The sequence below is a fragment of the Oratosquilla oratoria genome, chromosome 13, assembly GCF_046742065.1.
Source record: "Oratosquilla oratoria isolate Oo_2021 chromosome 13, ASM4674206v1, whole genome shotgun sequence".
Classification (NCBI taxonomy): domain Eukaryota; kingdom Metazoa; phylum Arthropoda; class Malacostraca; order Stomatopoda; family Squillidae; genus Oratosquilla; species Oratosquilla oratoria.
This window is the reverse complement of record NC_134789.1, coordinates 4306103-4321102: the sequence shown is the minus strand read 5'-3', so window position 1 is coordinate 4321102 and position 15000 is coordinate 4306103. Positions and strand designations below refer to the sequence as shown.

At 39.5% G+C, this 15000-nt stretch overlaps 1 protein-coding gene across 5 annotated transcripts in view; it reads right to left on the bottom strand.

The window, feature by feature from the left end:
• The window catches only part of LOC143032300 (uncharacterized), a 179766-nt gene that overhangs the window by 141887 nt on the left and 22879 nt on the right, over positions 1–15000 (bottom strand). For 4 of the 5 annotated variants that reach the window (XM_076196791.1, XM_076196789.1, XM_076196793.1 and 1 more), the window contains exon 2: positions 14914–15000. This exon is cut by the window's right edge and continues 90 nt beyond it. The exons of the other annotated variant lie outside the window; for it this stretch is intronic. The gene's annotated coding sequence lies outside the window, so the exon portion shown is untranslated. The remainder of the gene's footprint in view (positions 1–14913) is intronic. 5 annotated transcript variants of the gene reach the window in all.

Sequence of the window (15000 nt, the reverse complement as noted above, 5' to 3'; positions counted from 1 at the left end):
GGGATGGGAAAAATCCTGCCCTATGGAGTATTCTAGGGATATTGGTAAGAACCGGTGACTTATAAGAAAATACTATGAAGAAAGCATACTTGCATGCGTTTACCAGCCTCAAAGAATAAGAAAATACAAAATATAATAATAATAATAAATGGATTAGGATAAGGAATAAATAAATAAACAAGTTAATGAAATATAATAATAAATAAGAAAATAAAAATAAAATGGTGCCAGGAATAAGAAACCTCACCCGGCAACGTTATTATATTACATCTTGATAGTGACCCCGAAGGCGTGCAGCTGCGGCCGAAGCCGCCACATTAGCTCTTTGCGTTTGGACTGCTGGGACAGGTAAGTCACTGCTGAGAATCGAGAGGAGTGCGGGATTCGAATCTTTAACTAAGCGAATGCGAGATCAGCACGCTTCCGATGACGTCACCAGCGTGATACTAAACGTTTATCTACTCTCTCTCTCTCTCTCTCTCACACACACACACACATACACACACACAAGAGGAGGGACCATCCATGGCCACCAAAGCCAGAGAAGCCTGGAATTAACTTTTCTCAGTGGTCTACAACGTGGGACATAAACGTTGACTTAAATAGCGTCGTTGTAGAGACAAGATATACTATAAAGACAAGAAGGAAGGAAGGAAGGAAAATTAGAGGCCTACGCCCGGAGGCGCGGAGATGCAGCCAAGGAACACATGACAAAACCCCAACGGACAAAACCCCAATAGGTAAATTGGGGGCGGGGAGGGGCGGGGAGGACATAACCTAACCTAACCTAACTCCACCTGCAGATTGCCAATGGGTATTGTCCGGGTATGACAGTTTTCACTGATTGGGCTTTTGTCCGTTGGGGTAGTCCGTTCACCCCTCTGCCCTATGCGCTTTGGGGACTGTTTGGGCAGGTAACTATAGTCACTGCAGGGAAACTGTGAGGAATGTGGGATTCGAACCTACACTTAAGCAAATGCGAGACCGGCATGCTTTCGATTACGCCACTATCGCACAAGATAAGGATGTTTGAGAATATCTAAGGTGTTAAATTAATGGGATTGGAACTACCGAAATGGAATTTCTGACGGACCATCATGCAAGAATGAGAGTTATAGGCAAATTTGAAATACATAACTTGTCTCCATTTTGTTTATAGTGTCTGTTATTCCGTAAAAAAATGTCCAGTTGTGCACACTGTGTGCGTGCGTGTGTTTATTCGAATGCGTTTTTTCTTTATGCGTGTATGCTCTGTACACAAAAGCGACACTGCATGTTAAGAAAAACTGGAGAATTATGGCGTTGTAGTGGACAAGGGTGTGGTTGTGAGAGTGTGGGTGTAGATGCAGTTGTGGGCGTGGGACTAATCTTAGAGAGGAGGATGTACACTACATGAGATATTCCTGGAATAAACTTTCAACTTTTGTCTGGATGTTTCCTAACTTTCCTTGCCATGATCTGCCCAAACTACTCGCTGTCAATTACCAACAACTTCAGATGCATGAGCAATGAACAATGACAAGAGTTATAAATCTACTTTTACTCATAAATTATCAACTGCGTTCTGCCGGTTTCGAATGTAATTACTTTGAGTGCCGCTGTCGCTTCTTTGGCGCTAGAGTCGCGCAAAACATGCAGCATGCGGCGAATTTAGACGCTACTGACTCAGCCTGCGAGAGTCTCCTGAAGCCTCCATTGCACTCACTTCGACAAATGGGACATGCATCTTCTGAAGCTCGAGAAGTAAATTGTTCCAGGCGTTGCCCAGCTCTCCATAATGACAAGCAGCTATGTTTGTTCGGACGTTGAACGCCCACCATCATCAACAGACTCCGGGATGTGAAACACGGATGAAGAAGGAAGAGCAATGAAGGGGTGGGGAGGCGAGACAAAGAAGGCAGATGATGGGACAGGGGAAATGATAGATAAGCGATGGCTGACAGGAGAGATATAGCGGACAGAGGAAGAAGGGGAAGATAGATGGAGAGAAGGCGAACAAATATAAAAACAAATGAAGCCCTGTAAGTAAAAATACAAGACATTTCTGAAATAAAAACAAGATGGAGAATCATGGAATGAATTAAGATGCTGTTTCAGGTGAAGTTAGGACTAAAATAATGACATGCTCAATCGACAATTGAGCTAATTAATGAGAACCCTCGATAAACGCTGACCTCATATGCTAGATATGCATATGCAAAACTGACAGGAGGGAAAAATTCGTTCACAAAATAATAATGAATTACAAAGTCAATTACCAGGGATCCGAATGAGCGTTACTTTCTGGAAAAATTGTTCCAGAGAGAAAAAAATAATAATAATAACCCAGAGCACCACGAATATAAAAAGGCAACAAAGGGATGAAGGAAGTACCAGGCAACCGGCTTTATACTTCGGATGAAGGAGGAAGTAGACGCTGGGAAAATAGGAAACTGATGAGGATGACGACATCAGGAGAGATCAAGACGGAGATGCTGGAGACAGACGAAAAGCATAGAAATGGAGGACGCTTGGGATGAGGAAAGAATAAGAGCAGAGCACAGGGAGTAGGGTATAAGTCCAGCAGCTACCAGGGACTTCTATTTGCTTTGGAAGCACGAGGACATGGGGCTTAACATCTCTCAGCTTAAAGCACCTTATCTTATACAAGAGGGTAGGGAAGGAGAGAAGAAAAGAAAGAGGAGGAGAAGAGGGGCGAGGTAAGAAGTGGAAACAGGAAGATAACATTTTGGTCTATGGATTTTCAGAGCAGTAGTATACCAGAACTACGAAGTGCACGGGGAGTAGAAACAAGCACTTCGGTTAAGCAATATAAAGAACGGGAAGAGCAGAACCGAAAGACGAACGATGGCAGAAGGAAGATCAGCAGAGACGAGAAGCAGCGGTTAAAGGAGGTGGGCAAGGTCATTAAAGACTTTATTGACTTTGGAGGCGGGTGTGGGTGGGTGGGTGGGTAGGAGGAACCTAGGAGGAGCACGACGGGCCGGAAGGAGGGCAGAAGTAGGTCTAGACATTCAACGGGAGCAACTAAGGAATAAAAATGTCGCAGGGATGGCTGAGCTGCGAGGACGGTAGCCCGGGATGGAGTGGAGTGGGTGAGGGTGAGGTGGATAAAAAAGGGGGACAATGGCAACGGCTCTAACGGAAAACTCAAGCACAAGCAGGAGAAATCCTAGTTGATCAGAGAAAAATTGTTGGGTATGAACAGTAAATAATGACATTAAACGAATTTCGACAAAAGAGTTACAAAATGCCACAAATGTTATTCAACGATAATTTACTACAAGTATTATCGGAAAACTAGAAGCAACAATGAATGACATGCGGTAGCATACTCAACTAACTACCGATATAAATTTTATTGTGGCTCATAAATCAGGAAACTCCTACAAAACCTTGTATTGAAGGAATTTTTTTCTCTCGTAAAATTCTTCTCTTTTTGCTATTTTTGCATTCAATAATCTCCCCAAAACTATCTTTCAAATGTCTAATTTATCTTCCTCAAGTCATTCTGAATGAAGTTGCATTTTTTTTCTTCATTATGGTTCGTTTATTTTCCTCTTTCCTTACATTTTTTTTTTAATTATAAACTCGTCTCTCCTAATCTTAATGTGTATAGTTATTTTTCTGAGGTTTGTTGTTACTTTGAATTAGTTGCCCGTTTTAATAGATGCTATGTTTCTTATTTTCTCTAGTTTCCCTAAAATAATAATAATAATAATAATAATAATAATAAAATAAAAAGAATAATCTATTCATCAAGTCACCTTGTGGTATACACCTTAAGGTGTATACTTAAGGTGTATACACTTTAGATGTATATACTTAAGGTGTATAACACCTTAAGGTGTACAAGGTGTATTCACTAGGCTAGCATGCTACTTGCTTTCGCTACTTGGTCTGAGTAGAAACGACTTCGGTTACTTTATTCTTGACTTCCGTAAGAACATATCAACAATATGTCTAAAATTCGTATAGAATATATTCAACCTCTTTATTTCGTCATTCAGCTTCTCACTATTTGACGTAAAGTGATTTGACATTTGGAAATTTGAAAAACAAGATCGTAACCGAAGTAGTTTCTACTCAGAAATAGCGAAAGCAAGTAGCATGCTAGCGCGCGGCACACTACGCATTTCTCGCTAGCATGCTGCTTGCATTTGCTACTTACTTTGAATTTTAGTATCCAGAGTGAGTAACATGCTACTAATTCTTGCTGCTGCGAAAAGTGGATAATTTGCTAGTAAGAACCAACACCGTTTTGCTACTCACTTGAATGTTCAAAGGAACAACTATAGAATTGAGCATCCATATAATTTTTATAGGTGAGCTTTTATTCTCTATCTTTGCCACTATACACTTATTCAAGCATTAAAAATAATATGAAGCCTTGTTCAGTTAATTTAATTTGACTACCACAGTTAATAGATTTGTTTGTAAAATATGAAATTGCTTGGCAGGAAGCTTTGCTATCATTTTCGCTAGCCGCTAATCAAAAACCCACCAGCAAAACATTCCCTGTGTGACTGGTAAGCAAGAGTTTGCTAACAAAGCAAGTAGCATGCTAGCGAGAAATGCTCAGTGTGCCGCCATCTTTAGGCTCATCTGCAAGTGAACGTGCGAGGATTACATTCTTTACGAGTGATTTCTGGCCTGACAGCCAAAGCTTTATGAACCAAATAATTCCTTCGTCTCTCTTAATCTTCGCTTTGTTGTTGTTGTTGCCTTCCTTTTATCCTTTTTTATCATTCCGGTTGTTTCGGATACAGAAATATTGTGGAGAAAATGGTAATCAATGTGTTGTAAAGACACAGGGTACTTATTACTTGGATAATTATATTATGAGTGCACGTATACTATCTCAGTGTGATTCACCAGTCTTGGATCGCGTGTTGGACTTGTGATTGACACATATTACCCTCATGGATAAGAGCTGCCAGCTCACATGTAGCTCAAACAAAAGGTAAGGTTGTGACATTTCTCATTTCTCTCTCTCTCTCTCACACACACACACAACACACACACACACACGACTCCTCGCCTACCAACGATATATATATATATATATATATATATATATATATATATATATATATATATATATATATATATATATATATATACGTGTGTGTGTGTGTGTTTACCTAGTTGTATTTTACGGGAAGGGGAGTTATGCTCGTGGTGTCCCGTCTTCATATCTCGTTTTATCTAGACTCTTTTTAAATTCGTGTACCGTTTTTGCACACACCAGTCTCATCTAACTTGTTCCAAACGTCTATTACCCTGTGGGGAAAGCTGTTCTTTTTTAGGTCTCTTCTATAACTGTCTATCTTGATTTTCTTTCCATGTCCTGTTCTACTATCCCATTTTATTGGATCCTCTCTATCAATAGTTTCTATGCCTTTCATGATTCTATAAATAGTTATCAAGTCTCCTCTCTCTCTTCTTTGCTCTAATGTCTGTAGCTCAAATTTTGCTAGTCTCTCTTCATATGATAGTTCTGAGAGTGTTGGTGCCAATTTCGTAATTGCTCTTTGTATTCTTTCAAGTTTTGTTATACATTATTTTGTATTTGGTGACCACGTCGTCGCTGCATACTCCAATCCTGGTCTTATCAAAGTGACCAGTATTTTCTTCACCATTTCTTCGTCCAGGTATGTAAATGCCACTTTGATTGTTCTTATTAAATTATAAGTTCCTCCAAAAATCTTGTTTATATGTTTCTCAGGTGACATATTATTCATAATAATGACTCCCAGGTCCTTCTCATTTTCTACTTTTTTAATTTCTTCTTCTCCCAATTTTTATGATCTCACTATTCTTTTTTTTTTTTTTTGCTTCTTCCAAATTCCATTATACTACACTTCTTAATATTGAATTCCATCTCCCACTTCCTACTCCATTCCCATACTTTATTGAGATCACTCTGCAGCGACTAGCTATCTTCTACAGTGTTCACTTTTTTCAACAATTTTGCATCGTCCGCAAAGAAGCTCATATAACTTTCAATTCCTTCATCCATATCATTAATATATATAGCAAACATTATTGGGGCCAGAATCGTTCCTTGTGGAACTCCACTAATCACTTCTTCCCAATTAGTGTTTGTCTCTTATCACCACTCTCATTTTTCTTTCATGCAAGAAGTCTTCCATCCACTTCAGCAATTTGTCCTGTATTCCTCCTGCAGTTTCTATTTTTTTTTTTAGCAATTTTTTATGTGGCACCTTATCAAAAGCTTTTTTCAAGTCTAGAAATGCACAATCAGCCCATCCATCTCTTTCTTGTATTACATCTATTAGCCTTGAATAGAAACACATTAAGTTTGTGATGCATGATCGTACTTGTCTAAATCCAAATTGCCTTGGATTTAGTACTTTTATTTTCAGATGCCTTACCCATCTAGTTTTGATGATTCACAGATTTTAGCTATCGTACTTGTAAGAGAGACCGGTCTATAGTTAATAGGGTCGTGTGTGTGTGTGTGTGTTGTATGTGTGTGTGTGTGTGTGTGTGTGTGTGTGTGTGTGTGTGTGTGTGTGTGTGTGTGTGTGTGTGTGTGTGTGTGTGTGTGTGTGTGTGTGTGTGTGTGTGTGTGTAGCCCTGGGCGGAGCACCTAACTAGGATAGCTGTTTTAGCGGTCGAGAACGGTACCGCTACACCGCGTGTTATCAAAATCCTGCGAATAATTCATGGAGAGTTTTCTACAATTACTTAAGTTAACGACGATTAATTTTAGCGTACGTAAGATCAGGTCAGGATGGTATGGTTATGAGATGGATAATCATGCAAGCTCATGACTTAAAATGAGCTTAGCTTTCTGAAACCACAAAATTATCTTTATATTCTGCATCTTTTGATGCTAAATTGCTATATGCTAAAAGAATGTGAAACGAAATTATGGGAATACACTAAGAAACACTTACCTGATACCAAAACCACGTTATGTGTGTGCTTTAATATGAAAATCAAGTACATAGGCCTACTCTCTTGGTCTATGTGGATTTTTCCGCAATAGGTGGAGGGAACGAAGGAGGATGCTCACTAAACTCTGGCGGGAGAAAGTCGGCAAGGCCTGTTTGGAATGGGAAGGGTATCTGCATGGGAACTTGCTCGGAGAGAACGTGGAGAGTGGCGGCGGTGTGTGAGTGAAGTTATGCGTCCACCCCTCCCCCCTTCCCCACTGATGACGACAAAGTAGTTTCTTCTTTATAACAGCATACTGATTACTCATCAAGTCGTGCATCACTACACTAACGGTGGTATTCTTAAAAAAAATCTTTCCTTAAATCTTATATAAACCCTTGGAAGGGAAAGATTTATATAAGGAAATAATTTTTTTGAGAATACCACTGTAAGATTCTTACAATGGTATTCTTAAAAATCTTTCCTTATATAAGATTTATATATGAAAAAAAAATACAACCGTAAACCTCTTCAGCACAGAGTTCTGACATTTGCTAAATAAAATCATTTAACATTATCCAGAACAAAACATGTAAAGGTCCTCATTGAAACAAAAGGATTCATTTAGATTACCCCTCTTCATTTATTTCTATGATAGGGAACAAGAATATCGTTACCGTGTTCCCCTGCGTATAGTGAGACTGTAAAAGACTACTAAATGGGACGGAGAGGGGGTATGGGGGAACCTTCCCTTTTACCAGAGTATGTTTCGACTAAGCTATCCCTTTACAAAAGGGGATTAAAGCCTTTGTTTATGACATTTTCCGCGCACTGCATTTTCTCTTCCATAATGGATTCCATTTGGCATTTTTCATGACTCCTTTGTTTAGTTAACTGAGTCAAATATTATATCTGCGTTTCAAATATTACTTCATCACACGTATCACGTTTTTTCACATACAGGAACTCTGCCTACGTCCCTACATTCTAAATGTTTTGATTTTTATGACTAAATAAAATCCAAACTGAAAATACTGACATAATTATAGGAAAAAAAAATTTGTAAAAAATTTACACCACATCTCAAGGAAAACATCATCATATATGTGAAGTTATGACAGTTGGATTAAAGCTCTTCCTCGGAGACTCGAGCCCTATGCTGTGCGAGTCTTTGTACAAGGCTAGGACGCTACCAAATATACCACGCTGGATGTTCAAGAGGGATGCGATGGAAGTTGTCCTACATATTCCTCCCGACATCAACACCATAAACGGATATTGGAAAAGTAAACGGTCTTGCGAGAGTGGCTTTCTCCACTACTCATCTTCTCGGTACAAAAAGCTGCAAGCCAACGACTGACCCTAATCTTCAGTTTGCACGACTCAAAGCGCCAGAATGCCACATCGTGGACGGCGAAGAGGGTAATTGTGACGAATTGCAACGTTGTAGATGGCGCCCATTTCTCTGGCTCCCATGGAACGCGCCACTCATTTTATTCAGACGAACGGGATGGGCGATTCCATTCAGCTCAGGGGGGAGGACCATAGGACAAAACAAAACCTTCATCGATCAAGATCTTTCTTCTTCCTGAGCTTGATTTCGGGTGCATAAAATCGTCTGGGGTCATACAGAAGATATATGTAATGAATGTTGTTGCTGTTGTTGCTATGGACTGTAGTTTACCAGCGTTTCTATCCTTGGTGGGCAACATCTCGCCCAGGGAAGATTGAATCAGCCTTGCACAAACGGCTGCCAAATATCTTATTGAATGTGTCTGCCCACGTGAGTAATTTTGGCAAGAGAAAGAAAAATAAAACAATAAAACACTCGAGAAAGTCCAAAACGTAGTCTCTAATTTGATTATTGTGAAGAGCAATAATGAACTTTTTTTTTTTTTTTTTACATTTTCAATCTATTCTCATCGTCATTACAGTCAAAACATTTCTTACTGATAATTACATCACCAACATAATTTGCGGTACATACACCAAAACAGAAAATACTCATACATATTATACATATTCAATTCTACTTGTCCTTTGTACTGTATTCATCTAGAATTCTTCAATTATGTCGCTTCTTTTCTACCCTACAATCTGATTGCTTTCTTTACGTTTAATTATTTTTTCTTCTTTAAGGTTCAGTTATTGTCCCATTTCTTTCTATGTTCCCAATTTTAGTTTTAGTTTTTCATTTCTTTTCAATCTTTTTTATCCTACAATCTGATTGCTTTCTTTATGTTTAATACTTTTTCTTCTTTATGTTTCAGTTACTGTCCTATTTTTTAATGACGTTCCCAATTTAAGTTTTAGTTTTAATTTCTTTACGTTTATTTTTTCTTCTTTATGTTTCAGTTACTATCTTATTTCTTCATGATGTTCCCAATTTTAGTTTTAGTTTTTCATTTCTTTTCAACATTTTCTATCCTACAATTTGATTGCTTTATTTACGTTTAATAATTTTTTCTTCTTTATGTTTCGGTTACTGTCCTATTTCTTCATGATGTTCACAATTTTAGTATTCGTTTTTCATTTCTTTTCAACATTTTCCTCCAGCCTTTCATATTGGAGTTCCCCCTTCCCCCGTTTACATTCATCTCTCCTTTCTTTGTCTCCATCTTCTTTCCTCGATGATTCTTACTTCTCTTATCTTCATCCCTGTTTCCGTACAGATAAACTCTTGGCTTCCTCAATGTGTGTAATCTCTCTTTCTCTCTCCCATCTATCTTTCTCAAAATTCTCTGTCTCCCTCTCTCTTTCTCTCTCTCTCTTACACACACACACACACACACACACCTCTCATTCTTCAACCTTACTCTCACACTTCTCTTTCCCTTCCCTTTCTCTCTTTTTCTCCCTACCCTCTCTCTTTTTCATTCCCAACTCTCTATCTCTATTTACATTCTCTTTTATTCCCAACTCTTTCATTTTCAACACTCTCTCTCTCTTCTGTTATTCATTTCCAACTCACACTCACTTTCTACCTTCTCTCGTATCCTTTACACCTTCCCCTGTCAAGTTATTTTTATCGTTTCACTTCTCGTAGCGGTTCATTCCTCGTCCAACATTCTGTTATCCACACACATCCATCCCCCGTTCATCTTTTCCTCTCTACCTTTTCCTCGCATATCACGTCTTCCTTCCAGAGTCTCACCGTCCTCACTTCTTTTCATCTAGACCCAACTCACCTTCAGGATCAAGTATCCAAGATCTCCTTTTCGGCTGAACCTCGTGGTCGTTACTAAAGACCCAACATGGCCAGAGAAACCCTCACGCCTTCCATAAACCCCCACCCCCCCACCCCCACCCCAAAAGCCAACCTGCCGGCAGAACCTATCTCTGCGGGTTTCCACCAGCGAAAGACTCGAGGCCGGCTTCGCGCGCAGACTCGCTCGACCTCGTCCGCAGAACGACCGCCGTCCTCGGGCAGATCCTCTTTATTATGCTACAGCGACTCTTCCTCTCTTGACCTTCCTCCTGCCCTCCGATGCACACCTCTTTTGCACTTTCAAGCCTCTCTTCCCATGGTAGATCTCTATCCTCTCTCTAGGGTTATCCAGCTATCCCCAGAGCTCATTGATAACGTCATTCCTCTATAACACCTCATCACCATAAGGATATCATTTAATCTCCACGATGTGTGTATATGTATGTATGTATGTATGTATGTATGTATGTATATATATATATACATATATATATATATATATATATATATATATCAACGAATCTCAAGAGCTTAATCTTAGTTCTAAATTCATTTATGTTACTAGACATTTATGAGCGAGTGTGTGTGTGTGTAAGCGAGTGTATGTGCGTGTGTGTATGTGCGTGTGCGTGTGTGTGTGTGTGTGTGTAAGCGTGTGTGTGTGTATGTGTGTGTGTGAGAGAAAGAGGAAGAGAGACGGAGAAATAGAGAGAGACAGGAAGAGACAGAGATAGATAAATAGAGAAAGGGAGAGAGATAGCTAGATAGCTAGAGAGAGAGAGAGAGAAAGAGCGAGAGGGAGATTTAAGAGGCACTAAAATAAATACTCTAGCACGGGGAGCACGGTACCTTGTAATCAAGGTAACATTATTACCCTTCGAAAAATTACCTGAACATAAAATTACCCTCCTTCCCAAAATGGCTGAACACCTGTTCATTGTCTGTGTTTATACACGCGCACACACACACACACACACACACACACACACACACACACACACACACACATGATATTGAACTGGTGAGCTTATGCCGACATTTGTTCCACATAGATAAGATAGCAATCGTTGGTGTGTTTGTGTGTGACTCACTACTATAGTCTCGGATCATGTGTTGGACTCGTGATCGACAGCTATTACCCTCCCGAAAGAGAGCTCAGAGCTCATATATGACCGAACTATAGGTAATGCTGTGACCTTACACGCACATACACACACCAAACTCCCAGCCCACGAGAGCTGGAGTAACGACTTGCAGCGCAGCGATACTGAAATTATTTCAGCCCTGGGCGGGATTCGAACTCGGACCGCCGTAGAGGCCGCCGCGAACGCTACCACTGCGCCGTCAAAGTCGTGTGTGTGTATTTCACCTTGGTCTTTTCACCTTGATCTTTTGGATCACTTGTTGGACTCGTGATCGACAGATATTTCCCTCCCAGAAGAGAGCTCAGAGCTCGTATGACCGATCTATGGGTAATGCTATGACCTTACATGCACACACACCCCCAACTCCCCGCCCACGAGAGTTGGAGTAACGACTCGAAGCGCAGCGATACTGAAATAATTTCAGCCCTGGGCAGGATTCGAACCAGGTACCGCCGTTACCCCCGTGCTGACAATCTGAGACTCTACCAACCGCGCCACCGAGTCGTGTATATGTGTGTGTGTTTGTGTATGTCTGTGTATGTATGTATGTATGTATGTATGTGTGTGTGTGTGTGTGTGTGTGTGTGTGTGTGTGTGTGTGTGTGTGTGTGCGTGTGTGTGTTTCTTTACGTCTGAGCCCACCGCGTTGGGTGTCATTTACTGGACAGTTGCTTTCTACTTAATGAAAGTTCAGTACTGCTTCCGAAACAGAGGCTTTTGCCTGACTACCATACTCGAATTTCAAAATAATATAAAGAATATAGTCAATAAAATAAATAAGTACAAAATATATACATAACATAAAATAATATGTACATACATACATATACCAAAGGCTTTTTCCCCCTTACAAGGAAGGTAGCCAAAAAACATAGGCATAAAAACCATTCCCACACATTCCATCCCTAATACACTCCACTCCCCTCCACCCTCTACCCTCCCTCTTATCTAGACACCTCCTGGATGACGGTTCATCCCTGCACCTTGTCCACTGCCCTGGGTCAGAAGCAGCGTCGCAAGACACAGCACATCCACAGCAAGGCCGCTTCATAAAATCGGCTCACCTCCCACTTTTCTCCATTTTCTTTAACCATATCCAATCCCTGACCCACCAACCTTGCATTTACCTCTCGCACCACCCCATCCATGTATAAGTTGAACAGCCAGGGCGACATGACGCATCCCTGACGAAGTTCCACCTTTACCTCGAACCACTCATTCTCTCCATTTCTAATCCTAACACACGCTCTACTACTCTCGTAAAAACTCTTGACTGCTCCTAAATTCTTTCCTCCTATCTCGTATATCTGTAAAACCTCCCCCAGTGCCTTCCTGTCTACCCTGTCATAAGCCTTTTCCAGATCCATAAAAGCCCAAAAAACATCTTTACCCTTTCCTATAGCTTTCTCACATATCTTACCACAAAAATCTGATCTACGCAACCTCTACCTGTCCTAAATCCACATCGTTCCTCACCAATTACTCCCTCTGTTCCTCTCCTAATCCTCTCAATCAAGATCCTCCCATAAGCCTTCCCAACTACACTTAACAAGCTAATCCCTCTGAAACTACTACACTCACACTTGTCCCCTTTTCCCTTGTAAAATGGAACTATCCAGGCACTCCTCCAGTCCTCTGGCACTCTACCCTCTCTCCAACAAACATTAAATAACCTCACCAGCCAGTCCACCATCACTGTACCTCCTTTTTTCAGAACGCTAGGAAGAAGAACGCGAAGAAGAACGCGAGGAAGAAGAAGAAGAAGAAGAACGCGAAGAAGAAGAAGAACGCGAAGAAGAAGAACGCGAAGAAGAGGAACGCGAAGAAGAAGAAGAAGAAGAATACCACCTGACCCCGACTTACCCAAGCGCTTTTTCAAGAATATTTTTTGGACAAAGTGTCACCGTAATACCACCTGTCCCCGACTTCCACAGCGTTTTTTAGAAGAATATTTTTATTTAGACTTAGATACTGTCTTTTTTCTTTTTTCTTTTTTAAGCAAGGGAGAAATTTATATTTCCAGAAAATTGTATATTACTCATTTATGAATAAGACTGGTGTTACGCTTAAAAAAGTTAACATTTGAAATGAAGAAGTATATAATTTCCTTTGTATGACAAAGCACAAATGTTCAAGAGATTTTCCATCACTTAACTTCTCATATATATAACCCAAGTTGTCAAAGATTTTATATGTGGATCTTTTGTACACGCAATTTAAAGTTTTTGAGACCTTTGAAAGAAGTCTTACTAATTGGACTGCTTCAAAACTTTCAAACTTGGAGCGATGTTCTTGGAGGGAAAAAACAGACGGGTGCTTCTCAGCTTAAAAAGCTTAGGAAACCCTATTCAAGGGAATTTGGGGACATCCCTAAAACTATATAATGTGTTGTTCTTGTTATGAGCTGTAGTTTCATAACTCTTTTATCCTTACGATCAAACATGGCTCTGCTGTGCGGACTATGCATTGTTTACCGATCCACGTGAACATTAGATTCTCATGCACTCCTCTCTTTCTGGCGAGGAATTCCTTAGAATGTTATGATGACGTCACCATAACAAATGGCGAGGCTTTGGTTGTCTCGCCTTTCACGAGTAGGAAATGTGTAGAGAATAAAAACCAGAATCCTCTGGTCTGCTTTTGTCTTAACGTAAGCTAATGTGGATAGAAAATATATAAAATAAAATATCTATCACAGTGTAAAATTGTGTTTTATCAAATCCCCTCGAATACGGACCAGTCACATATTCTTTTATGGTCGAAAGGGGAGGAATTACGAATTATTTCATGTGAAATTTCTTCTACCTACCTGTGACCTTTTTCAATTATAACAAAGATGATGATAATAACCACATTAATAATAATAATATTGATGATAATAACAATAACCACAATAATAATATTAATAATAATAACAATAACAATAATAACAATAACCACAATAATAATAATGATAATAATTATAACAGCAATAACAGTAATTATATCAGCAATAATAATAAAAACTAATAATCATAAAACTACTACTACTAATATATGACACTACTTATACTACTACTACTACTAGTAATAATAATTACACTTATACTAAAACTAAGTGATAATAATTATGCTATTACTATTACTACTACTAGTAATAAAAACAATAATAATAATAACAGTAATAATAATAATAATAATAATAACGACAATAATAATAAAGATTATGCTACTACTACTATTGATAAGAACAATAACAATAAAATAATAATAACGATAGTGACAGTAATAATGAAATCACTTGTATTTTGCCTGCATGACATCTGGCTGATAAAGATTGGTAAACAAGAAGTGCTGATGCTGGCCGACAGATGTCAGTGACGCGGCCATCTAAGCAAGTGCAGCAAGTTTGTAAAACAATCAAATTCGGAACGCGCTCCTCTGTACATTTTGACTAAAGTAATTTATCTGAATAAACACACAAATAAAAAAGAGCATGGTGCAGTACCCTTCCATGCCACTTCAACTCAATCCCTGAGTGTTTTGTTTTCGTCGCCGTAATACTGGCGTTGATATTCTCTCACCGTGTCTCCATTTCTCTCTCACGTGCTTCAGGTTTCATGGGATGCATAATTTGTTCAATAACATTTATGCCTTCCTTATGTTTCTCCCTACCTTCAGTGTACCTCATTTTCTCCTTATTCACAGTGTATTTCTCTTCTTCCTGGGCGCGCGCGCTGGTGCACTTATGCAGGTGCCAGA